At 45.0% G+C, this 21,765-nt stretch overlaps 1 protein-coding gene across 1 annotated transcript in view; it reads left to right on the top strand.

Moving 5' to 3' along the window:
• Tmem178b (transmembrane protein 178B) overlaps positions 1–21,765 on the top strand; it is a 384,790-nt gene that overhangs the window by 353,090 nt on the left and 9,935 nt on the right. The gene's annotated exons all lie outside the window — the stretch shown is intronic.

Here is a 21,765-nt window from a genome sequence, read left to right as displayed (position 1 = left end):
GTGGGTCAAACTCAAACTTACCTCACTCTGAAGCCTGGGATTTTCTCTTCATTATCATGAAGTTCTGTCCTGCAAAGAGTAACTAACACTTTTACGATCCTCAAACAATTTGTGACATGGTAGAATAAGAGATGCCACCCCTCCCCCACATACGGCCTGATATGTGCCAAGACTGGTGTTCTTGAGGTGGCAGAAGAGAAAGTGGCCAGTATGTTCATGAAACATGCCGTAGTGAGACAGGAAAATGAGGCAGGCGCAGGGCTCTGTCTTTCCTTAGGTTCTGAGACAAAGGGCGATGTTTGGGGCTCTTAAAAGAGTATAGCCCCGACTTATAACTTCTGTAATTCTGCTATCCACCCAGTGGCCCTCTTCAGAGTCTTGCCTCCGTGCCCACCAGCTCAGAGGCACTGCTTCCGGAGAGACGTGCTGATCCTGCCTGCTTCACCTGCCCTGTATCTTGAGACACCCCTTTCTGGCTTCTCTATTGCTCTCGGTCTCCAGATTCCCTGAACTTTAGTCTTCTGTGACAACATCCTAAGGTTCCCTCATTTCTCTGTGCCTGTTTAATTGTCTTGGCCCTTTGGCCAAATGTTAAATGTGGGCTTTTGACTTTCATTTCCTCTGCAAACAGATTTCCTTATCAAAAAAAAAATCCGCAACCCTCACGGGAACACGCACACACCCATGCATACACATTGCACACACACACACACACACACACACACACACAAAATGTGTGGAACAGTCTGAACCTAGGCCTCATGTGTTTTGTTACACATGCTTCTCTTCTTCTGGAATCCAGGCATGCCTTCAATTAGACTTGTCTTTTCTCTGCACACATCACACACGCTTTCTAATTTTTAAACACATGAAAACAGTTGGCTTACTACAGGCACCCAGTACATGCCACTCTCCAATCTTCCCCTTCCCCCAAGGAAGCACATTCCTTCTTCCCGACAGCTGAAGACATCCTCAGGCTGTCCCTTGTATCATTTGTCATGGTTCCCTTTTCTCCTTCACCTTTCCCTCAATTTCCAACATCTGCCAACACACGTTCCTCACAAGATTCTTTGCGGCCCATTCATTTGCCTCCGCTCCCCGAGCTCCATCTGGGCTGTTATTGAAACTGCAGTATTTTGGGAGTCATTTAGCTCTGGGTAGAAATCTCTACCCACCCCACCCCAGTTGGTTGCCAATCTCTGAGCCTGCATTTCTTGTTTGTGGAACTGAGGCAGCGCTGCCAACCCTGTTGGGATGCTTGTGAAGATGAAATGAGATAATACATTGCAAAAGCGTCTCACCCCCAAACAAGAATTTCCTAAGTGCTCATTTCCCTACTTTGCACGGAATTCATCCTTCAAAACATATTACTTTCCTAAAAGATGCTAACTGCATAGCATTTCTTGATGAAAAATTTTCTGTGGCTCCCTCATGTTTACAGAATAAAATTCAGTGTCCCCAGACTTGAGTTCTTGTCAGGAGCAATCTTGCGTCGTGGACCCTCAGCCACATGTCCTGTGTCACACTCAGACGGACCACTTAGCATTACCTGACCTGGGTACCCTTGCTTTGTGTGTTAGAGTCCTCTATGTTCCTCAAGGCCCAGAGTATGGCCAGCATCTTGCAGAAACCCTTCACCTGAACATAGGACTTTGGGTGGTGCTGGTCTCCTGCGGAGGGTCCCAAAGCTCAGCTCTCTAATCGTTTCCACCACACGGGGGTAAAAACCTCTGACGCGGCAGGATGCCCCTTCTTTGCTGGCTGCTCCAAGCTGTCACTTTGTCATCTTTATTTTAAGCCTCATTATGGTTTCAGGTAGATTTGATTTGGGTTCTTTCTGCTAAAAATGACATAAAATCAAAGTCAGTCATTTCTTTAACAGTTTTTTTTTCTCTAGTATTTGAACAGTATTGTGTCTATAATTTCTTTGATTTTACAACTGAATTAAGCAGAGTTACTATTAACTGGGGGCCTACTTGTAAGTTAGGCATTGTGCCACTGTCACCCAGACACAACTACAAATGTGCCTGGCCCCTGTCCTTAAAGGACTCCCAGGAGACAGACAGGTTCTCAGATGAAGAGGATGACTGGGGGCTGATGCCTTACCACAGAGCAGTGTGAAGACATCAGGGGAGGCTGACGGGGAGCTAGTGCTGAGGCTGAAGGGGGGAGCCAGGAAATGCTCTCACTTTTATTCCCTTTAGGCTTCCCACATCCATTCAGTAGATGAAGCTGCTCTTGGGCCTGGACTGGCAACCTTCCAGAAGTGTGGCCCAGGTCTTCATTCAGCCCAGTGTAGGATTTTCTGTGTTAATACATTTCTGTTCTGATCTATCACAGTGTAACTGAACTCTGTGGTGAATGAAGTAAAATTTCCCCTTTCCCCCCCAAAATAGTGCTTAGGAAGCTTTATATAAAGCTAAATTGTGAGTCTGTATGGTGTTTGGCCCCCACACTCCCCCATGCAGAATAAATGCCAACGCCATGTCCTTCCACCCTGACAAAGCCCAGCTGCTTCTGCTCAAAGATGCGACCACACTCTCGGTTCTAATTTACTTAAAAATCACAGGTAATTAATTAAAATGCTCTCTGTGGCTCAGCTTTTAACATTAGCAGTTAAGCTCCGTGAAAATCACATCTCCCAGAAACCTCTGAGATACAGCTTCCTAGGGCTCCTGACTTAGCGTGGCTGATAGCATTGTTGGGGTGGCGCGCTCCTGTCTGCCTTCTCATTTACAACACGTGAACCGGAAACATCTCTGCTCATCTCGGGAGGATACTGGGGAAAGGAGGCTCTCCTTCCCACAGGAGAAGAGGTGACTGCCTTCCATAAGTCATGAGCTGGTGTGGAGGACAAGGTATGGAGCCCAGACACCTCCACTCCTCGTTGGCATAGACTTCTGTGTAGGTCCCCCCCCCCCTTTCCTGGCTTTCTCGTACCTACATGATACCTGCTCTGTAGATCCAAGACAGGTATTGTGAGCTTATCTGCTTCCGGGTCGAGCCACAGTTGCCCACCAGCCTTTCAATAATTAAGTCAGTACAACCGGGTGGTGGTGTCAAATGGCTTTTGGTCCCAGCACTCAGGAAGAAGAGGCAGGTAGATCTCTGAGTTCAAAACCAGCCTGGTCTACAGAGTAAGTTCCAGGACAGCCAGGGCTATACAGAGAAATCAAGAAATAAATAAAATAAAAATAATGGAAAGAAAGCAAGCACAGTGCTCTTAGTTCCCAGCCCACTCCTCTTCTGTGGTGCTGCCTCTTGTTACAGTTTGGTGTTAGAATTAGGGGAACGAGGGTCACCTTGGAACCTGGAGAGGTAAGTAGAGCAAGCAGGCTTGCTGGGTAGAGGCCTATTTTCAGCCAGCATGTTGGGGAGCTGACCCTTTTGGGTGCTGAGAAATTTTGGACTTCAGTGGGTTCTCTTCTGGCCACCCATTTCTTCTGTGCACTGGATTTAGTTCCTGGCCTGTTGAGCAACTACAATGAAAATGTTACTATCTTGCATTTAATGCATTTTTCTTTCTTCACCTTCCTCTTTCTAGAACTCTTGCTTTCTCCCAATGAGAGTCATTTGCCCACCTGGTGACGCAGGTAGTGAGAAAAGTTAGGGGTGGCGTAGCATGAATAATAAAATCTCAGAGTCAGATATTGGGGCTCAGCCTGAAAACCAGAAAAGCAAAGAGGCCAAACCATTAGAGAAGTCTTACCTCTACCAAGGCTGGGCTATGGCAGACTAAACAGACTAAGCCTCTCTCTCCTCCCATTTTATATTCCCTCTAGTGCTGGGATGAAAGGCATTTGACTCCCTAGTACTGGAATTAAAGGTGGGAGCCACCACCACCTGGATCTGTTTCTGCATTGATCCTGTGTAGCCCAGGGTGGCCTTGAACTCACAAAGCTCCATCTACCTCTGCCTCCCAAATCCTGAGATTAAAGGTGTGTGACACCTGCCTGACCTCTAGTGGCTTAGCTTTGCCCTTCTGATCTTTAAACAAGCTTTACTTATTAAAACATAAATAAAATATCACTATAGGGTGACTGCGATGGGTTTCTTGGTCCTAGAAAGAAACCAGGAAAGGTATGTTTATAAATTAGCCCCTATGTGTAAAGGGTACCCTGAACCTCTTCGGGTGATAAAGACATGGCTTCTTCTCCTGCTCTCCTCAGCTAGCTGACAAATTTTGTTTAAATATATGTTACTGGGGTTGTGGACTATGAGGGAAACATAGTTTCTCTGCTAACATCAGTTTCACTCCATCTGAACAGGCAAGACACAAGAACACAGAGAGACAGCGTAGGTCAAGCAGGCTTTGGATACCTTCAGTTCCATAACCTCAGCCGTCCGTGGAAACGCCCTGTGCCTCAGTTTCCTCATCACAATCTCATAAAATTTCTTGGAAAATTGAAAAGGCTAATATTTCTGAAACACATGAAATAATGCTTATCAAATATACATTCATATATATATAATGTATGTGTATATGTGTTTATATAAATAGACATATGTGAACATTTTATACATAAACAGCTATGTTTATATTCAGTAACTAACAGTGAAGATGTGGGAAAAAAAATCACTTGGGTATAGATTTTCTCCCCAGAAGACCACGGCCAAGTTGTGTGTACTGGGCAGATGGAAACATCAAGTAAACCAGGTGGCCAGCCCAACTGATCTCCTGGCTCCCACACTGGCTTCTTCCTGAACTAATTAACATGGCGTTGGCTTGGACTGGATAGGACAAAAGCCAGAGAGATTTCTTTCAGGAGCCAATTTCTTCCAGACACTTAAACAGCTGGGTTCTAATTCTCTGTGTTTCAAAATAAGGCAATTTGGAGCTGAGATGCATGCACCTTCTGGACATGTCAGTAGTTGAGAAGAAGGGTCATCTCTCCAGGAAGTTCATGTTGGACAGAATTAGTGACAACCAGTCCTAGAGCAAGTCAGAGCATAGCCCCCTCCTTATCCTAATGCCTAGAGTTGTAAGATCACTTGTGTAGAAAGACCCTGAAGGTCTGGTCTTACCCCTGTTGTTGAGGGCATCAGAGCCCAGAGATGTTGACTGAGGTTTCCTGCCCAGTCCTGCAGTCGTTAAGTCCCAAAGAATCACAAAGAGATCTACATTAGTTGCAAACCAATTGGCCCATTAGCTCAGGTTTCTTCTTTACTAATTCTTATAACTTACATTAGCCCATTCTTCTTGTCTGAGTTAGCCATGTGGCTCGGTGCCTTTTTCGGTAAGGCAGTCACATCTTGCTTCCTCTATGGCTGAGTCATGACTGTAGACTGTGCTTACCTCTTCCAAGCATTCTCATTGCCCTGCCTCTACTTCCTGCCTGGCTACTAGCCAATCAGCATTTTATTAAAAATAATACAAATGACAGGATAAAAGACCATTGTTCCACAGCCCAGAGAGGTAAAGTGACCTTCTCATTTTATGGGAAGGGATGGAGCCAGTGTGGTGGTTTAACTAGGCATGGCCCCCATAGACTTATGTGTGTGAATGCTTGGTCATAGGGTTGGCACTATTAAGAAGTGTGGCCTTGTTGGAGTAGGTGTGGCCTTGATGGAGTAGGTGTGGCCTTGTTGAAGGAAGTAGGTCACTAGGGCCTGGCTTTGAGGTCTCCAAAGCTAAAGTCTTGCTAGTGTGTCTCAGCTCCTTCTGTTGCCTATGATCAAGATGTAGAACTAACTCTCAGCTCCTTCTCCAGCACCATGTCTTCCTGAATGCTTCTTGCCATGTTGATAATGGACTAAACCTCTGAACTGTAAGCCAGCCCCTATTAAATGTTTTCCTTTACATACCCTGCTCATGGTGTCGCTTCACAGCAATAAAACCCTAAGACACCCAGGTTTTCTGATTCTTAGAGGAGAACTCACTCCATTAAACCACACCCAATATGCTGCAGGTATCCTGTCTGGCAGCTGGCGTGGGTTGACCCTGCATACATCTGAAACAGGAGAGTCACATGACTACCAAACATGATACATACAGTGATTTAGTTGCATGTACTTAGTTTCACACAGACAATGTGGCTTTCTCTGCAAAAGTTTTGATGATATTTAAGATGAAGGGCCAGAGCAAGCAAGAAGCATCAGGGGCATAAAACATCTACAGGAAGTTGTTGTTTCAAGCATTGTCACCCTTAAGAAACCCAGGCAGGATTTCCTTCCACCCCAAGATTTCCAGTTTAGTGTCATGGACCACTCTCATCAGAAAGAGGAGAAAAGAGAAGCAGGCAGGAAGATGGCATGTTCCGAGTGGTTCGTGGAAGCTCACGAGTCACAGTTTGAGAATGTTCCTTTCTGCACAGCTGTAGCTGCCACTTGGTTGAGAAGCCAGTTGGATCCCACTAATTCTCAGCTCTAAACCAAGGCCCAGATGGATAAGAAGCTGCAAAGATTCCCATGGAAAAATATGTGGTGCCACACTCTTCACACGTCTCCTTTCCAGAACGCTTCTCCCCGCTCGGTGAGAATGCTCATACGAGATCTTCCTTCATAATTCATGAGTTGCTCGAGGTCAGGGGGCCAAGCAGGCCGGACCCATGCTTGCTTCACCTGGAGGGCTTGTGTTCAAGTGAGTGTGGTGTGGTGGAAGACAATGAAATGGATAGTTCTCAGCTCGTTCTGCAGGGAAATTGTTGGAGGCTGAATGCCAAAGTCAAATATTTGCCGTATGCTTGAGACCTTCAGATTAAATAATTTAATTCAACATAGGATTGATTCATGAATATAAAATTAATTCATGTATATATTAATATATTAGTCATTGATATATTATGTATATATTAATATATTCACTGCATATAAACTTGTACATATACATATGGATACACATTTGGATATAAAATCTCGCATCCATCCCAAGGAATACAGAAGTCATAGTAAGTGATACTGGATATCAATGGCTATTCCTGAATTCACTGCTGAGTCCATAGAATGGCTTCCTCATGAGAAAGGGCAGTGGTGGTGTTTTAGCCAAAAGATGAGAAAAATAGAGACTGTGCTATATAGAGTAAAAATTATGAATGTCAGCCATTGTTATCATTTAACAAATAAGTATAGATAACCATTAAGGCCACCAATGTATTACAGAAGAACTCCGGGGTCAACTGCTCCATGACACAGCTATTCTGCAAGCCCCAGCTTGGATGTTTATTTCCAGTCTCTTTGTAATTCTGAAAACCTTGAAGTAGCACAAACTCTCATCTGGGATTGAGAAAGACACTTATATCAACCTCTGGCCTCCATGTGCATGAACCCATGCATGCACATGCACACACACACACATGCACACACACACACACACATACTGATTTAGGTATGAACACTGAACACTGGCAAAAAGCCTATTCAGTGACTGAAGGTGAAGGAGAGTTAAGGGAATTTGCAGGGAAAATGCCCGTGTATATATTAGAATATCTGAAACCCCTGGCAGTGCCTCTAGTGGTTGGGAAGGGTAGGAGCATCAGGCAGGGAACTTGAAACATCTACCCAAGAAGTAGATACATCCTTAAATTCATTTTAACTTTCCCCTCAGTCACTTTATAATTAAGAAAAAGGAACTGAAAGGTTTTGAGAAAGGTTTCTGAAGCAAACTGTGTAGTGCTTCTCAATGTTTCTCTGTCAGGCTGCTTCCTTTTGTTTTCATGATGGAGCCCACTGGTGAGGCAGACTTCTTCGTACACCCAGAGTAGTCACGTGACCCCCCAGGAGCCGGTGACCTCTGGGCGTTCAAAGGCAGATTCAATTCCAAGAAAGGCTGGGGGTTTGCGACCTCTGGTTGGAACGCATGCACAGAATCAAGCACCCTGAGCGTCTTTCCCCGCTTCCTGTTGAGAGCAGCACTCGGGGTTGGCATTTACCCTGGGCCGAGGCCAGTGGAGAATGAAGTTGCTGACGGAGATGGAAACAGCAGCTACAGTTCTTGCCTGTCCTTAAGAACCATTTTTCTTCTGCCTCACTTAAAGCTTTCCATTTCTAATATTATACCTTACATATAGAAAGCAATTTTAACTTCTCTAAGCTTTTTCACATGTATTATTATCGCTCTTCAAAATAATCCTGCAGAGAAACTATTATTCTGGTGCCGAATTTCTGGAAAAAAAAAAAAAAACTAAAAATGCTTTCTGAAACACCAAGGTACCAATTGAATCACAAGTAGGTTCAGTTCAGGCATGGGTGTGTGAATGCCTGCACACACACATACACACACAGAGAGAGACAGAGACACAGAGAAACAGACAAGCTGAGATTCACAAGCATCTCTGCAACAATATCACAATTTAAGTGGCATACCACGTAGACCAGGTACACCTCTGCTTTCTTTTCCTCTACGTTTCAAGGTCTATATTTTATGTAGAATTCCACAGGCTGAAATCCTCTGTTCATAACCCAGAAGGATCCATCTCCACCACGTGGTCTGACTTTAGTGTAGATGCCGCCAGGCCAGTGAGTTGGTAACACCATCTAGGCATGTTATGCAGGCATGCGCACAGACAACGGAGGTGAGGGAGATTCTAGGAATCAGGTACCCAAGCTGTTTTTATTTCAAAGGGGTACATTTTGATGTTTGTTCTAGCTATGGGATGGCCTTCAAGACTGAAAATAGACATTCTTGGTGTGTGTGTGTGTGTGTGTGTCCATCCGTTCAGGTACACATACATGAATAAGTGTGGACACCTGAGAAGAATCTCAGATGTCATTCTCTGGAACACTTTCTACCTCCTTTGATCGATGAGATCTCTCATTGATGAGTCCCAGAGATCCATTAAGCTAGACTGGCAGAGTATAGAGCTCCAGGGATGCCCCCATTTCTACTTCCTCGGCGCCTGAATCCCAAGCTTGTGCCACCATGCCCAATATGTTGATGTGAGTTCTGGGTGTTGAACTCAAATCCTCATGCTCATAAGGCAAGAACTGAGTCGTCCGCGCAGCCCAGACAGTCTTGTTTTACCACATTGCTTCACACATTGAAATGTAATCCTGTTAAACCAATCACTGTCTATGTACCTGCTGCATCGGTTTGCTAGGACGGATGTAACAAAAAGAGGCAGGTGAGGTGGCTTTGCCAATAGAAATTTAGTTTCATTGTTATAGAGGCTGAAAGTCCAAGATCAAGGAGTCAGCAGCATGAACTGCTGCTGCTCTTTGACTTGGTGAGTGGCGATGAGGGGAGCGTCAATGCACGTTCTATACCAGCAGGATCCTCTCACCACCACCCGAAAAAGTAGTTCTTTGAGAATTTCATACAATGGGTTTTGGCCATACTCATTCCATCCTCCAGTTTCTCCCAGATCCACCCCCATCCTTTCCCACCCAACGTTATGTCCTTTGTTTTTCCACCCATAAAGTCCAATTTTTGTGCTGCTTATGTATTCGTGGATGTGTGGCTTTCCACAGGAGTGTGGTTGATAGATCTACCAGGGGCCACACCCTTAGGAAAAACTGAACTCTCTTTCCCAGCAGGCATGGATTGCTAATAACTCCTCTGCTAGTGTTAGGACTTTGTGTCCACTTGCCTTCTCCATGCTGGTGTTTGGTCTGGCTTGACCTTGCATGGATCTTGTGCATACTGTTGTAACCTCTGTGAATTCCTATGTGCAGCTCCCCTGTTGTGTCCAGAGGACAGTGTTTCCTTGTGATCATTCACAGTCGCTGCCTCTTAACGATATTTTCCCCCTCTTCACAGTGACCCCTGAGCCTTGAGAGGAGGGGATCAGTATGGATGTTCTACTTAGGGCTGAACATTTGTATTCTCTTATTCTCTGCCCGTTGGATACTTGTGGATATTGAGATAATCACATCTACTGTAAATAGAAGTTCTTGTGGTGAGGATTGTGATATGCACTAATCTATGGGTATAACAACAAGTCATTAGAAGCCAGTTTACAACTGTGTCCATTTAGCAGAATAACAGTAAATTCTCCCTTAGGACAAATAACCTGTCTGGCTATACATTCTTGACCCAACAATAGCACCAGGTATGAGATCCATCTTGTAAAGCAGGACTCAAATCCAATCAGAAGCTGATTGGTTACTCCTATGATGTTTGAACCACTATTGCGTCAGTGGGCATTGTCTTGGCAGGTCAGACATGCAAAGTATTTTTTCAAACGTTTTGGCTCATGGTTGGGGATACTCACTGATGTCCAACTTATGGATTTTTTAAAAGGCCACGTGGGGTCTGGAGAAATGAATTAGCAATTAAAAGTGCTTACTACCCTCCTGCAAATTATCCAGGTTTGGTTCTTAGTACCCATGTAACAGCTCACAAGCACCTATAACTCCAGTTTCAGAGACTCTTATTCCCAATTTGGACTCTGCCAGTAATAGGCACATGGTATATACATATATACACGCAGGAAAAAAATATATGCATAAAATAAAAATTTGAAAATAAATGGCCAACTCTATTCTCTCTAGAATCAATGGCAGTTTATGAATGACCTGACCATTATAGCTCCTTGACTTGGGATGCTGTGTTACTATAGCATAGATATTCTGGGGTGCAGGATAGCCTTGTAATATAAAGATATAGTCTTAGAAATTAAAAAAAAATCCCTTCTGCCCTGGGCGTATGGTTTCTGTGTTCTACTCCTGGCAATGTCTCAGCCTGGAAGATTTTCACAGCTTGCAGAAAGAAACAGCACAGGGCTCCATCCCTTGAAACATGCCTGCTTCCCAAACATCTAACATCTCCTGCCTTATCCCAGCAGATCTCAAAGGCACCTTTGGTGGAAAACCCTGTGACCTGCCTGTTGATGGCCGATGATGCAATAGTGTATAATTCAATGGTAATTTATATTCTGTGCAGGTCTGAACACAGCTATAAAGTGTTCTCGAGAGCTGAATGCTGCTGGGGCATTTAATCTAAGCAAAGGAAGGATTTAGTGTACATCAGCTTTCTGGGATGAATGCCGGGGGAGGATTTTTTTTTCCTGTTTGCTGATTGGCACCTTTAAGGTTTTAAAGATCAGATGGGGGAGTGAAGGGTGATCTTAGGGAAAAGGTTGCTTCTCAGACACCCCAACAAGCATGTCTACAAGGAACAGACACCCCAACATTCATGTCTCCATGGCATTCCGCAGCAACTTGAGGGCTTCTGGTTGGAGCAGAGGCCCTCTTACCACATAGCAACAGAGAACATGCCGGGGCTGGGGACACAAAGATGTCATCCTTCCTTCCTGGGAATAGAAAATGTCCCCCAGATGGATCTCCAGCTTTAGAAGGCTGGGGAAATGGTGTGCCAGTGAAGTTCTGGGCACATTTTGGTCACACAAGAAATAGATATTTGGGGAGATGCCTATGTGTACACCATGTAACTGATCTGGATTCTCTTGAGAACCCTCACATGGGCCTTGGTTTCCTAGGAAATGGTTTCTTGAATTAGTAAATGCATTCCTACTGCTTAACCTGAGGCCTAGAGTTTGGCACTATTTCTCCACAGGGTCCATTGCTGTGGTGTGACTGTTATGTCTTTTCTGAGCATCATTAAGGGGTATGAAAACACTCATGCTACCCTTCCCTTGCTGTAAAGGCTAACACAGCAACAGCCATAGAGACGACACCACCATGCTGGTCCTTATGCACCAGCAGTGAGTGCTTAGAAGTGGGCTGAAGGAGGATCTAACTCCATAACTGGGCATAGCAGCTTCGAAACTCTCCATCATGCCTACTAATATTCCTGGTGGCACCAGGATGGGACAGAAGGATTACTGGGCTCCTGATCACATGCTTCCTGTTGACATTACAGGGCGACAAAAGAATTAGCTGCCCCTAAGCAGTGCTGGCCTGGTCTTGCATTTCTTAGCATTGGTAACATGTTCCGCAGATCTGTATTTCTATGTTGTCCTGACTGAGGCACCATACTTGGTCTACACTCCCATGATGCATCACTATGGTCCACCTTTTGACTCCAGAGGAGACAGCACTACTTCGAGAATTCAGTAGGACGGGCAGACAGTCTTCTTAGGGGTTCTCAGTGAAAAAACTGAAAGTCCTACATTCCAGACACTTCCTCCTATAACTCCTAGGTGACCTGGGATGCTCTGCTGCCCTATACATAAAGTAAGGCCCCGAAGGAGCAAAAGAGCCAGAGACTTAAGGGGATATGAATTGGGTTGTTGTCTTAGTCCATCTTCGTTTGTTTTAGCAGAATACAGTCCTGTGCAATGATAGTCATGATTGTCAGCTTGATGGAATCTAGAGGTATCATGGGACAAACCTCTGGGAACGTCTGTGAGAAGCTTTCTAGACTGAGTTGTGGTGGGAGGACACACTCTAAATGTTGGCAGCATTGATCTCTGAACTGGGAGCATTAACTGGATAAAGTGAAGGCAAGCTGAGCACCAGCATACTCTCCCCCTCCCCGACCCTTTAACTAAGGATACAGAGTCACCAGCTCCCCATGCCTACCCTGCCATGATAGATGGATTGCCAAACTATAAGCCCAAACAAACCCTTCTTTAGGCTATTTTTGCCAGACAGTCTGTTACGGCAATGAGGAAAGTTAACTAATACAGCTTCGTATTGATTTTGTAGTCTGCAACAGGCCAGACACATGGCAGTGGTGCTGAAAGATTGTAACATGGAAGGGCCTGGCTTGTTTGTTGTGGGTTTTGCCAAAGAAAATCACACACAGGTCTCTATAAGTTATAAACTGATTGGCCCATTAGCTCTAGCCTCTCACTGGCTAACTCTCACATCTTGATTAACCCATTTTTCTGATCTATGTTAGCCATGTGGCTCAGTACCTTTTTTCAGTGGGGCAGCTCCTTCTGTGGTCTGGGCAGGAGTGGGAGGAATCAACTTCCTCCTTCCCAGAATTCTTCTGTTCTCATTACATCATTTCTACTTCCTGTCTGGTTTTCCCACCTGTACTTCCTGCCTGGCCAATCAGCGTTTATTTATAATATGATTGACAGAATACAGACAGTTCTCCCGCACCAAAAGATCATGAGGAAACTGAGAAATTTCTAGCTCCTATCCCCATACATGTTCGTGGTATTCTTGCATTTACTATTGCATAATGGTGACTTTCCCAGGGTGTATGTACACCACAAAGTGGCATATAACTCAGACTGGGTATTTGTTTGGCTCGTGGTTCTGGAGGCTGCTGAGTTCAACACCAAGGTACCAGTCTCCAGTAAGGGCTTATTTTTTGTCTGCATCGCAGCAGAGGGGAGGGCATCATGGGGCCAGAGCAAGGATGTTTGCTCAACTCACTTTTCTCTTGAACATTTTGTTTTCGTGTGTATGGGTGTTTTGCCTGCATGTACGCCTGTGAACCAAGTCGATGCAGTACCCACAGAGGCCAGAAGAAGGAACCAGATCCTTGAGGACTGGGATTACAGAAGGTTCCAAGCTGCCATGTGAATGCTGGGAACGGAACACCAGTCCTCTGGAAGAATAGTTTAGCTGCTGAGCCTTCTCTCCAGTTCTTCCGGTCATGAGAACACCACTCATTTTGATGCTAATTACTCTGCCTGTTGCTCCACCTTTAAACACCACCCACTAACATGAATTTAGGGATTCGGTTTCCAACACTCGAGTCATCGGTAAAAAGATGCGCAGGATAGCGTAAGGGTAGCACGGCACTCGGTTTGCCCAGGAAACACCCACGACGTGCCATTTGCCTAGGATGGGAGAGCTAAGAAGGAAACTTATTTTACTCGGTCATGTATTAGGGAAGTTTTTGGCCAAAGAAGAGCAGTCATTGCCAGAGTTTGTAAAATAGTTCAAGAGGGAAAGCAAAAGCCTGCAACTCTAAAACAAGTGGGGGATGGGGAGGCTGAGAAATACCAGAAGACTGGAGGAATTAGCGAGGGAAGTACGAGGAAGCCTGGCTTCAGCGCAGCTTGGAAACCCAGAGACATCCAAACAGGAAGAGACTGTCAGACTGCCAAGAAATTACGACTAGCATGAGAGACAACTAGACTCTAGTATTTGGTAACCAGAGAAACAATAATTAGAATGACAGCGACGTGGAGGAGGCAGAGGGGGAAGCTGTGTTTGGAGTAAGAATAGGAGTCGGGAGTCTGGTTAGGAAACCAGTTTCCTCTCCTCTGCCTTCCCTAGACTAAAGCGCACTGGTTAAAGCAACAATCTCAGATCCCTGCGAGAGTGTTATGCTTGCAGCCAGGTGATGACAAGGCTCAGAGTTAGGAGTGTGCTGAGAAGGATGGAAAGTCGCTAAGTGGCCTTAGATGTGTGGTTTCTGGAAGAACCTGAGCAAAAAACCATGAAAAGAAGGAGGAGCTGTGGGTGAGCCATCAAAAGAGGCACTCGTTCAGAGAGTCCGGTTTTATCCCATGCTTTTTCAGTCACAGTCCAGCTGGCCTTGGTGAGCTCCCAATAGATCAGCCCCAGAGCTGATGAGAGGCCAAGGACAATGGCAAGGGGTTTTGATCCTACTTCATGTTCTGGCTTTGTGGGAGCCTAGCCAGTTTGGATGTTCACCTTCCTAGACCTGGATGGAGGGGGGAGGACCTTGGACTTTCCACAGGGCAGGGAACCATTACTGCTCTTCGGACTGGAGAGGGAGGAGAAGAGGAGTAGGGGGGAGGGGGAGAGGGGCGGGAGGAGGGGGAGGGAAATGGGAGGCGGGGAGGAGGTGGAAAATTTTTTTCAATAAAAAAAAAAAGAGGCACTTGTGCACACAGCCAGTTGCTGTCATGAGCGGGGGCTTCCTGCTTGTGGATGGAGCTTACAAATAGGGACATTAGATGATAGGGGTCTGCAGTGTGGCACTCCCTGCACGCCAGTGGGTCTTGTTAGTGCAAGCTCTCTCAGCCCGTAGCTTCTGGGAATGGCACCATGTCTGCTTCTGACTGGACTCCTGAACTCTGAGCCCAGGCCAGCAAGAATCCCGGCACTGAAAGGCTAATTAGTTTTTTGTTTCTCATTCCTACCAGCTGGAACTAGCCGGCTGTGGCCGGCTGCCTAGAGACTGTGTTGAAAAGGCAGAGGCTTCTTGCAGGGCCAGCAGGCAGGAGGGTTGGGACTATGAGCTATTTCCACCAAAGATATAGGCTTGTCACTAATAGAGCAGCTGCTGGACTTTGCTATCCAAAGGATGATCCTTGCAGTGGCACACCTAAAATACGTCAGTGGGTTCCAAATGGTGTCGGTTTGTAGGGGAATTTCTCCCAGAAACAGGATCAAAGTAGAGCTATTTTGCTCAAATAGAAGAGAGAGAGAGAGAGACAGAGAGAGAGACAGAGAGAGAGAGACAGAGAGAGAGAGACAGAGAGAGAGAGAGAGAGAACACTGGGAATCTCTTGTGCTTCTTCCCCTTTCCCTAGTGGCAGTTCTAGAAACATCTCCACATGAAGGTATTAAAACCACTGGGACAGGTGATACTTTACAGGAAGCCAGGGAAGATTTCTCTGAGGACAGCATTGGGATTGTGATCTGGGAGCTCCAGGCGTTATGGACAAGAGAAGGAGTGCAAAGGCCAGGCTGTAGGGTATGCTTCTCTCGTCTCGTATCCCAGAGCACTCTCCAGCATAGCTATGGCTGGGTGGTCAAGGTAAGGCATTTGCTCTGATAGGTGAATAGAATCCACGCAGGATTCTCCTTATGAAAAATGTGAGCAGTTTGGATTACATTGCTGCCAGCCATTAGAGGTTTTGTAACAGGCTAGAACAATAATTTGATGGGAGTTTGACATTTTCATTGTCTTTTGTATGTAGAAAAGTAGAAGTCAAAACCCCAGTAGTCTAGCAGGGTAGCTGACATAACATGGAAACTAGGCTTGAGTTGTAGCAGTGAACGCCTTGCAACTGAGAGGTGTGGCAGGTACCTAGGATGCTGCTCCATATCAGGCATGGAGTCCTAGGAATGGGGGCCCTGACCAGGCTCTTCTCCTGCTCCCCACTGAAGCCCTGCTTCCCGTTGAAGCTCTCCTTGTCAAGCAATACTGTCTATATTGAAGTCATGGTAACCACTCCCCCTGGGTGTTTACTAGATACTGCTACACAAGGGACAGAACTTAAAGTCTCTGCTTCAGCTCTCTGATTTCTCAGAGGGAAAAACTGCAGCTCAGAGCTGATGCTTACAAACCCACGTCTCTTAATCCCCCATCTGCTGTTATTTTTGCTTTAATCTCGGTTTTTCACTTATGCATGGCTTATACTCCCTACAACATCATACATTGCTTTTCCTCTGCTTTTTCTTTTAGTTTTAATTAAAGATTCCTTAATGCAGAAGTCATATCTTATTCTCCCCTTTCTTTCACCAACATCCAGCACCATCACTGGATCAATCAAAAGTTTAACAAATGTTTGCTGATTGGCTGTTCTAGTTCCTCCACGCCCACTGCCAAGGAACTAACCTCAGTTCATCCACCATGGCAAAAGCACTCCTTTCCACAGACCTGTTGTTGCTTACCCACCATGCTCTGCAGCTGTCACTTCTGTACCAGTCAGTTACACTCACAGGCACTCGGTGTTAGCAGTGCCGGGCAAGCTTCACGCCAAAGGGAAGGATGGCTTGAGGGTAGGGGTCTTATCAGTCAACTGCCTTACTTGAACCACAGCGGACAGTAGATCACCACTGAGATCCCAGCTGCCTCTCTTGACTCCCCACGTGCCTCTCGCTAAGTGCTCACTGGGAGCAGAATGAGAAACTCTACAGGCACGGCCTCAAAGACTGGGGTTTTCCTATAGTGTGAGCCAAATCCAGACTCATTTCCGAGGCTTCCCTGTGAGTCCCAGCAGCTTTCTGCCCCTGTGTGGATCTTCTCTCCCGCAAAAGTCCCTCTATTTGCTTAGTGGAGGGGCATGAGGAAGCTGTTGAGAAGGGTCATCTCTGTTTTCTAAAGTTTATATAAAGTCCTCTGTGACCACTGACACTGCCAAACTTTCAGTTTATAAGATACTGACTTGGTCCACATCTCCAGCCAAGAACTCTCTGTCCTGGTCTGTATCCATGATTCCCAATGCTCAGAACAAACCAAAGGCAGGTCAGATTTGAACTTGCCCCACTGTCAGATGATACTGATGATATTCTGCAAGCACAAGCAGAAAGAGAGAGGAGAGAGAGAGAGAGAGAGAGAGAGAGAGAGAGAGAGAGAGAGAGAGAGAGAGAGAGAACTGGGAATGTCATATGGCTTTTAAACTTTAAAAGCCATCCCCAGTGACATATTTCCTTCAGCAAGATCACATCTCCTAATCCTACCCAAACAGTGCCATCAAGTGTACAAGCATCTGAGCTTATGGGGGACATAAGCTCATTCAAAAGCTGATTCAAAACAGCACATGTCTTAAGCCTACATGTTAGAAAATTCTACAAATTGCACCCTGACAGGGCTTCTGGGTCAACAACTAGAAGACTTCCAAGCAAGCAGTTTTGATTTGTTAGAATTTAGAATGTGTAACACTTGTGTCAAGACACAGCTCTCTTTCCTCTTCTTACGAACAAAAGATTCTGATCTGGAAAGTCTATATTGAGACTTTATCATCTAAGGGCCATCAGAGAGTCTCCTCTGAGTCCCAGGACACAGGACCAGTGAGCCAAGGTTCTTCCTGACCCCTGTCAGTCTGGGGCTGCTTGCTATTCCCATGAGTGAAACTTATATGTACTGTTGCTGTTGCCATGGACGTGAATACGTGAACTGAGAGCCTGGCATTCATATAGACATGCAAACTGTGAACACATGCATACACATGTGCACTCAAGTGTTGATGTGAGCATTCATAAGCATATAAACACACTTGTACATGTATTCACAGTGTGGCACATACTCATGCATTTTAGTCATATGGCATTTGTGCCCAAGTCATCCTGATGCCTTACTTTCCATTGTCTCTGCACACAATCATTTCTTCTCATTTATTGAAGAAAATCTTTTTATACAATATGTTCTGATCACAGTTTCCCCCTAAATCCTCCGAGATTCCCCCCACCTGTCCACCCACCCAACTCCACATCCTTTCTTTCTCTTTAGAAAACAAACGGGATTAAAAAAAAAAGATCACATGAAACACACAGATTCATAAAAATAAGACCCATAAAAGCAGAAGATCAGATTGTTCGGGAAGCAGTCATTGACTTATCTGTTCACTAGGTTTCTTGGCTCTGCTCCCACCTCCCCAGACTGCCCCCATACTTTCTGTGATGATCACGACTTTCTCCTAGCTGTCTCCTTGTACTCGATAGTCCTCTGTACTTCTCAGGGTCTTTAAAAACACAGGTGGCAGTCAATAGGGTGCCTCTAAGAAAGGGAAAGCTTTTCCACTAGGAGGCTGCACTCACACAGTATTTGAGCTGATGTGGGTCCCTCTTCCCCAGCCACTCCTTGCCACATAAACAACTTCAGACCTAGGTTTTCATTCCCTGGTGAGAAACCACTGTATCAAAACGATGACTGTGACTGTCTTAACAATCATTCTCTGTACAGCAACAGCATCCTACATTTCCCATAGAGCTACTGGATTGTCCGTCTTCCAGTGCCTTTGTTAGTTTTGGAGAGGATAAAAACCAACCAACAAAACCAAAACAAAAGCAAACAAAAAACCAAAACCACATAGCTCGGGCAGTAAAATGCTAAAATGCTTACTACATAAGCATGAGAACATACATTCTACCCCAGAGCCCAGGTGGAAAAGCCAGGCATGGTGCTTACACGTAATGTCCGAACTGGGGAGGTGGACACAGGCAGATACCTCTCTCTGAGAGAGAGAGAGAGAGAGAGAGAGAGAGAGAGAGAGAGAGAGAGAGAGAGAACCTTGCATACATAGCGCACACCAGGCCAGTGAAAGAGTGAAAGACCCCATGTGAAAGAAAAGCAAATGCGACCTAAGGACTGACATCCAAGATTGACCTCTGGCCTCCACATACACATATATGTGCAAACACATGTTCACACACATGGAATGGGAGAGACAGACAGACAGACACATAAACATGCGGACACACACATGCACACACAGGATGGAGAGAGAGAGACAGAGACAGAGACAGACACACACACACATATGGGATGGGAGATAGAGAGATGGGGGGAGAGGGAGGGAGGAGGGAAGGAAGAAGGGAGAGGGTGAGAGAGAAGAGAGAGAACCAAAAACTCCAAAACAAAACTTAACTAACTTGAAAATGTTTGTCACTGTGCTTTGAGCTTTCTTTTTTCTTTAATTTTTTTAAAGATTTTGACATTTATTTTTTATCATTTATTTGCGTGTGGGTATATGTGCGTGAGTGCTGTACCCTAAGAGGCTAGAGAGCAGAGCTATGACCTCTGAAACTGGCAGAACAGGTACTGTGAGTTGACTTATGGGTGCTGGGAATCAAAGTTGGGTCCTGTGGAAGAGCAGCGAGTGCTTTTAACTGTGGAGCCATCCCTCTAACCCCTATGCTTTGAATGTTTAATTCTCAGATTATGAATAACATTGAAGACATTTTCTCTTCACTGCCTGTTCATGTTTGGTCTTCTGTGATCTGGACTTCGCCTGGCTACACTTGCTTCCCCTTCTGTGCTGACCCTTTCTCCTGATGCTCATCATCTCTTCTGTCAGTCTCGTGCAGCCACATGGTAGAACACGGAATGCAGCGGAACTTGGGTGGACAATTGGTGATGGACAGGAAGGAGTCAGCTGCCTGGTGCCAGTCTTCAATAGCACAATAGAGCTGAAAACAGTGTCACACACATGCCATCCTAGCTACTTGGCTGAGGCAGGAAGATCCCAGAATTGAGACCTGACTGAGCCTCAGAATGAGTTCAGATCCAGCCTGGGAAACTTAGCAAGTCTAATAAATAAATAAATAATAAAAGAGTTTGGATATAGCTCTATGATAGAGTACTTTCATATGCATGAAGCCCTAGGTTAATATCCAGTAACCATCTCCTCCCAAAATAGGAAGGAAAAGAGCGATGGTTATGACTATAAGCTAAAATCTAGTTGCCTGAGATGGCACTGGCTTCCCGTCTACCTGCTGTGTGACGTTCCCTTGTCAGTGAGATAAAGATAAAGATGCAATCAATATAATAGAGCTGTGTTAAGAATTCAAGGCCAAGCATGTGACTTAACTTCTGGCATGCAACACTTTTAAAAACACAATATTTTTAGTAATACTCTGACAATTTCATACAGTGTATTTTCATTATACTCACCCCCACTTCTCCTCTTAACTCCTCCCAGAACCACCCCCTCACCTCCTCACCCACTCACAAGTGTATATACCTGTTTGCTCATGTTCGCTCTTCTCTCTTGCTCTCTCACTCGCTCAAAATGTCCCGTTTACACAGCCACATACTCATGGATGCAAACTATTGGCTGGAGTTTGGTTGACCTACTGGAGGCAACACCCTGAAAGAATATAGACTCTTTCTCCTCCTCAGAAGCCGTCAGCTGTCAATAGCTTCTCTTTTGGAGGGGGAGCTGTGAGCTCCTCCCTCTCTTTCTGGACCGGTGCTTGGCTTGGTCTTGTGCAGGTGGACCCCAGCAGCTGTGAGCTCCTGAGTCCTGGCATGTCTAGAAAACACTATTTTGCTTCAGTCCTCCCTGAATTCTGGCTCTAAGAATCTTTCCACCCGTCTTCCGCCATGCTGTGATATAAATGTCCCATTTGGGATGGAGCACTCCACTGACGTGTACTCTGTACTTCAATTAGTCACACACTTCTTAACTGTTAAGTATGACTGCAGCTACTGTGGCCATATAAATGGTCACAAACTTAGGAACTTGATTGCCCTATCCTGCATTTCTTCCCTTGTTCTTCAGGAACCTTCTAGAAAATCCGGAACGTGATTGTAAAGAAAGCTAGCAGTTAGCAAGAAAATTTCTCATAATGGATAGAAAACATAGCACACTGCCTCTCCTTTCCTTCCCTATGAGAAAGCTTACCTCACCTGCTTCTTCTCATTGACCCAGAGAGACCTGCTTCTTTGGGTCACATAAGGCAATGAGAAAGTTAACCTCACCTGCTTCTTCTCATTGACCCAGAGAGACCTGCTTCTTTGGGTCACATAAGGCATGTGTAAACACAAATACTGAATTCACTCTAGCAATACCAAATATTGGTATTGCTTAACAGAGTTTATGATTATGAAACATTTTATCCCATCTCACCTCTACTGATGTGATCTTCTAGTTGGAAGTTGATTTGATGTGGGGACTATGTATGACATGTTGAATATGTGTTTGCATGTATATGATGAGGAATATATTTCAGAGAGAATCCTAATATCAAATAGGATTAGAAAATTTCTCATTGAAGCATGTTGGATAAGATAAGCGGTGCCCGTGTGGATATGACGGCTGAGAAGACATATGTGTGAGTTCCTGTGTTTTGACTTCACCACCATCCATAGTGGAAAGGAAGATCTTAAAGGGCTCCCTTTCCATGGAGCGTTTTCCAGCGTTGACTTAGAAAGTGGAAAAGACTTTTCAAGTGTCAGGCACCTGAGAAGGTTTAAAAAAAAAATCTGGATGGCCAGAGTTTTTGGTGACTAGATTAAAGAAAGAGTATTGAAATTTGTATAAGATGCCATGTATATATGAAAGAAAATAGATGTTTTTATTGCCACAACAAATGATTTGTGCTTTCGATGAAAGAAGCATATTTTAAATACTTTATAAAAAAGAAGTAAATATTCTGCAGTCATCCACCCTATATAAATCTCTAATGAGATACTCATTTGGGGTATTTTATCAAAGAAGTGACTTCATGACTTTGTCCAAGATAAGCAATGATCTGAGGGTCCAAAAGCAATAGTGCCCCCCTCCCATGAACTTCTCTCGATGGTGACCTTGGTGGCAG

The sequence above is a fragment of the Chionomys nivalis genome, chromosome 1 (genome assembly GCF_950005125.1).
Source record: "Chionomys nivalis chromosome 1, mChiNiv1.1, whole genome shotgun sequence".
NCBI lineage: Eukaryota > Metazoa > Chordata > Mammalia > Rodentia > Cricetidae > Chionomys > Chionomys nivalis.
The sequence above is the reverse complement of the archived record's forward strand: the minus strand, read 5'-3'. Positions and strand labels throughout refer to the sequence as shown.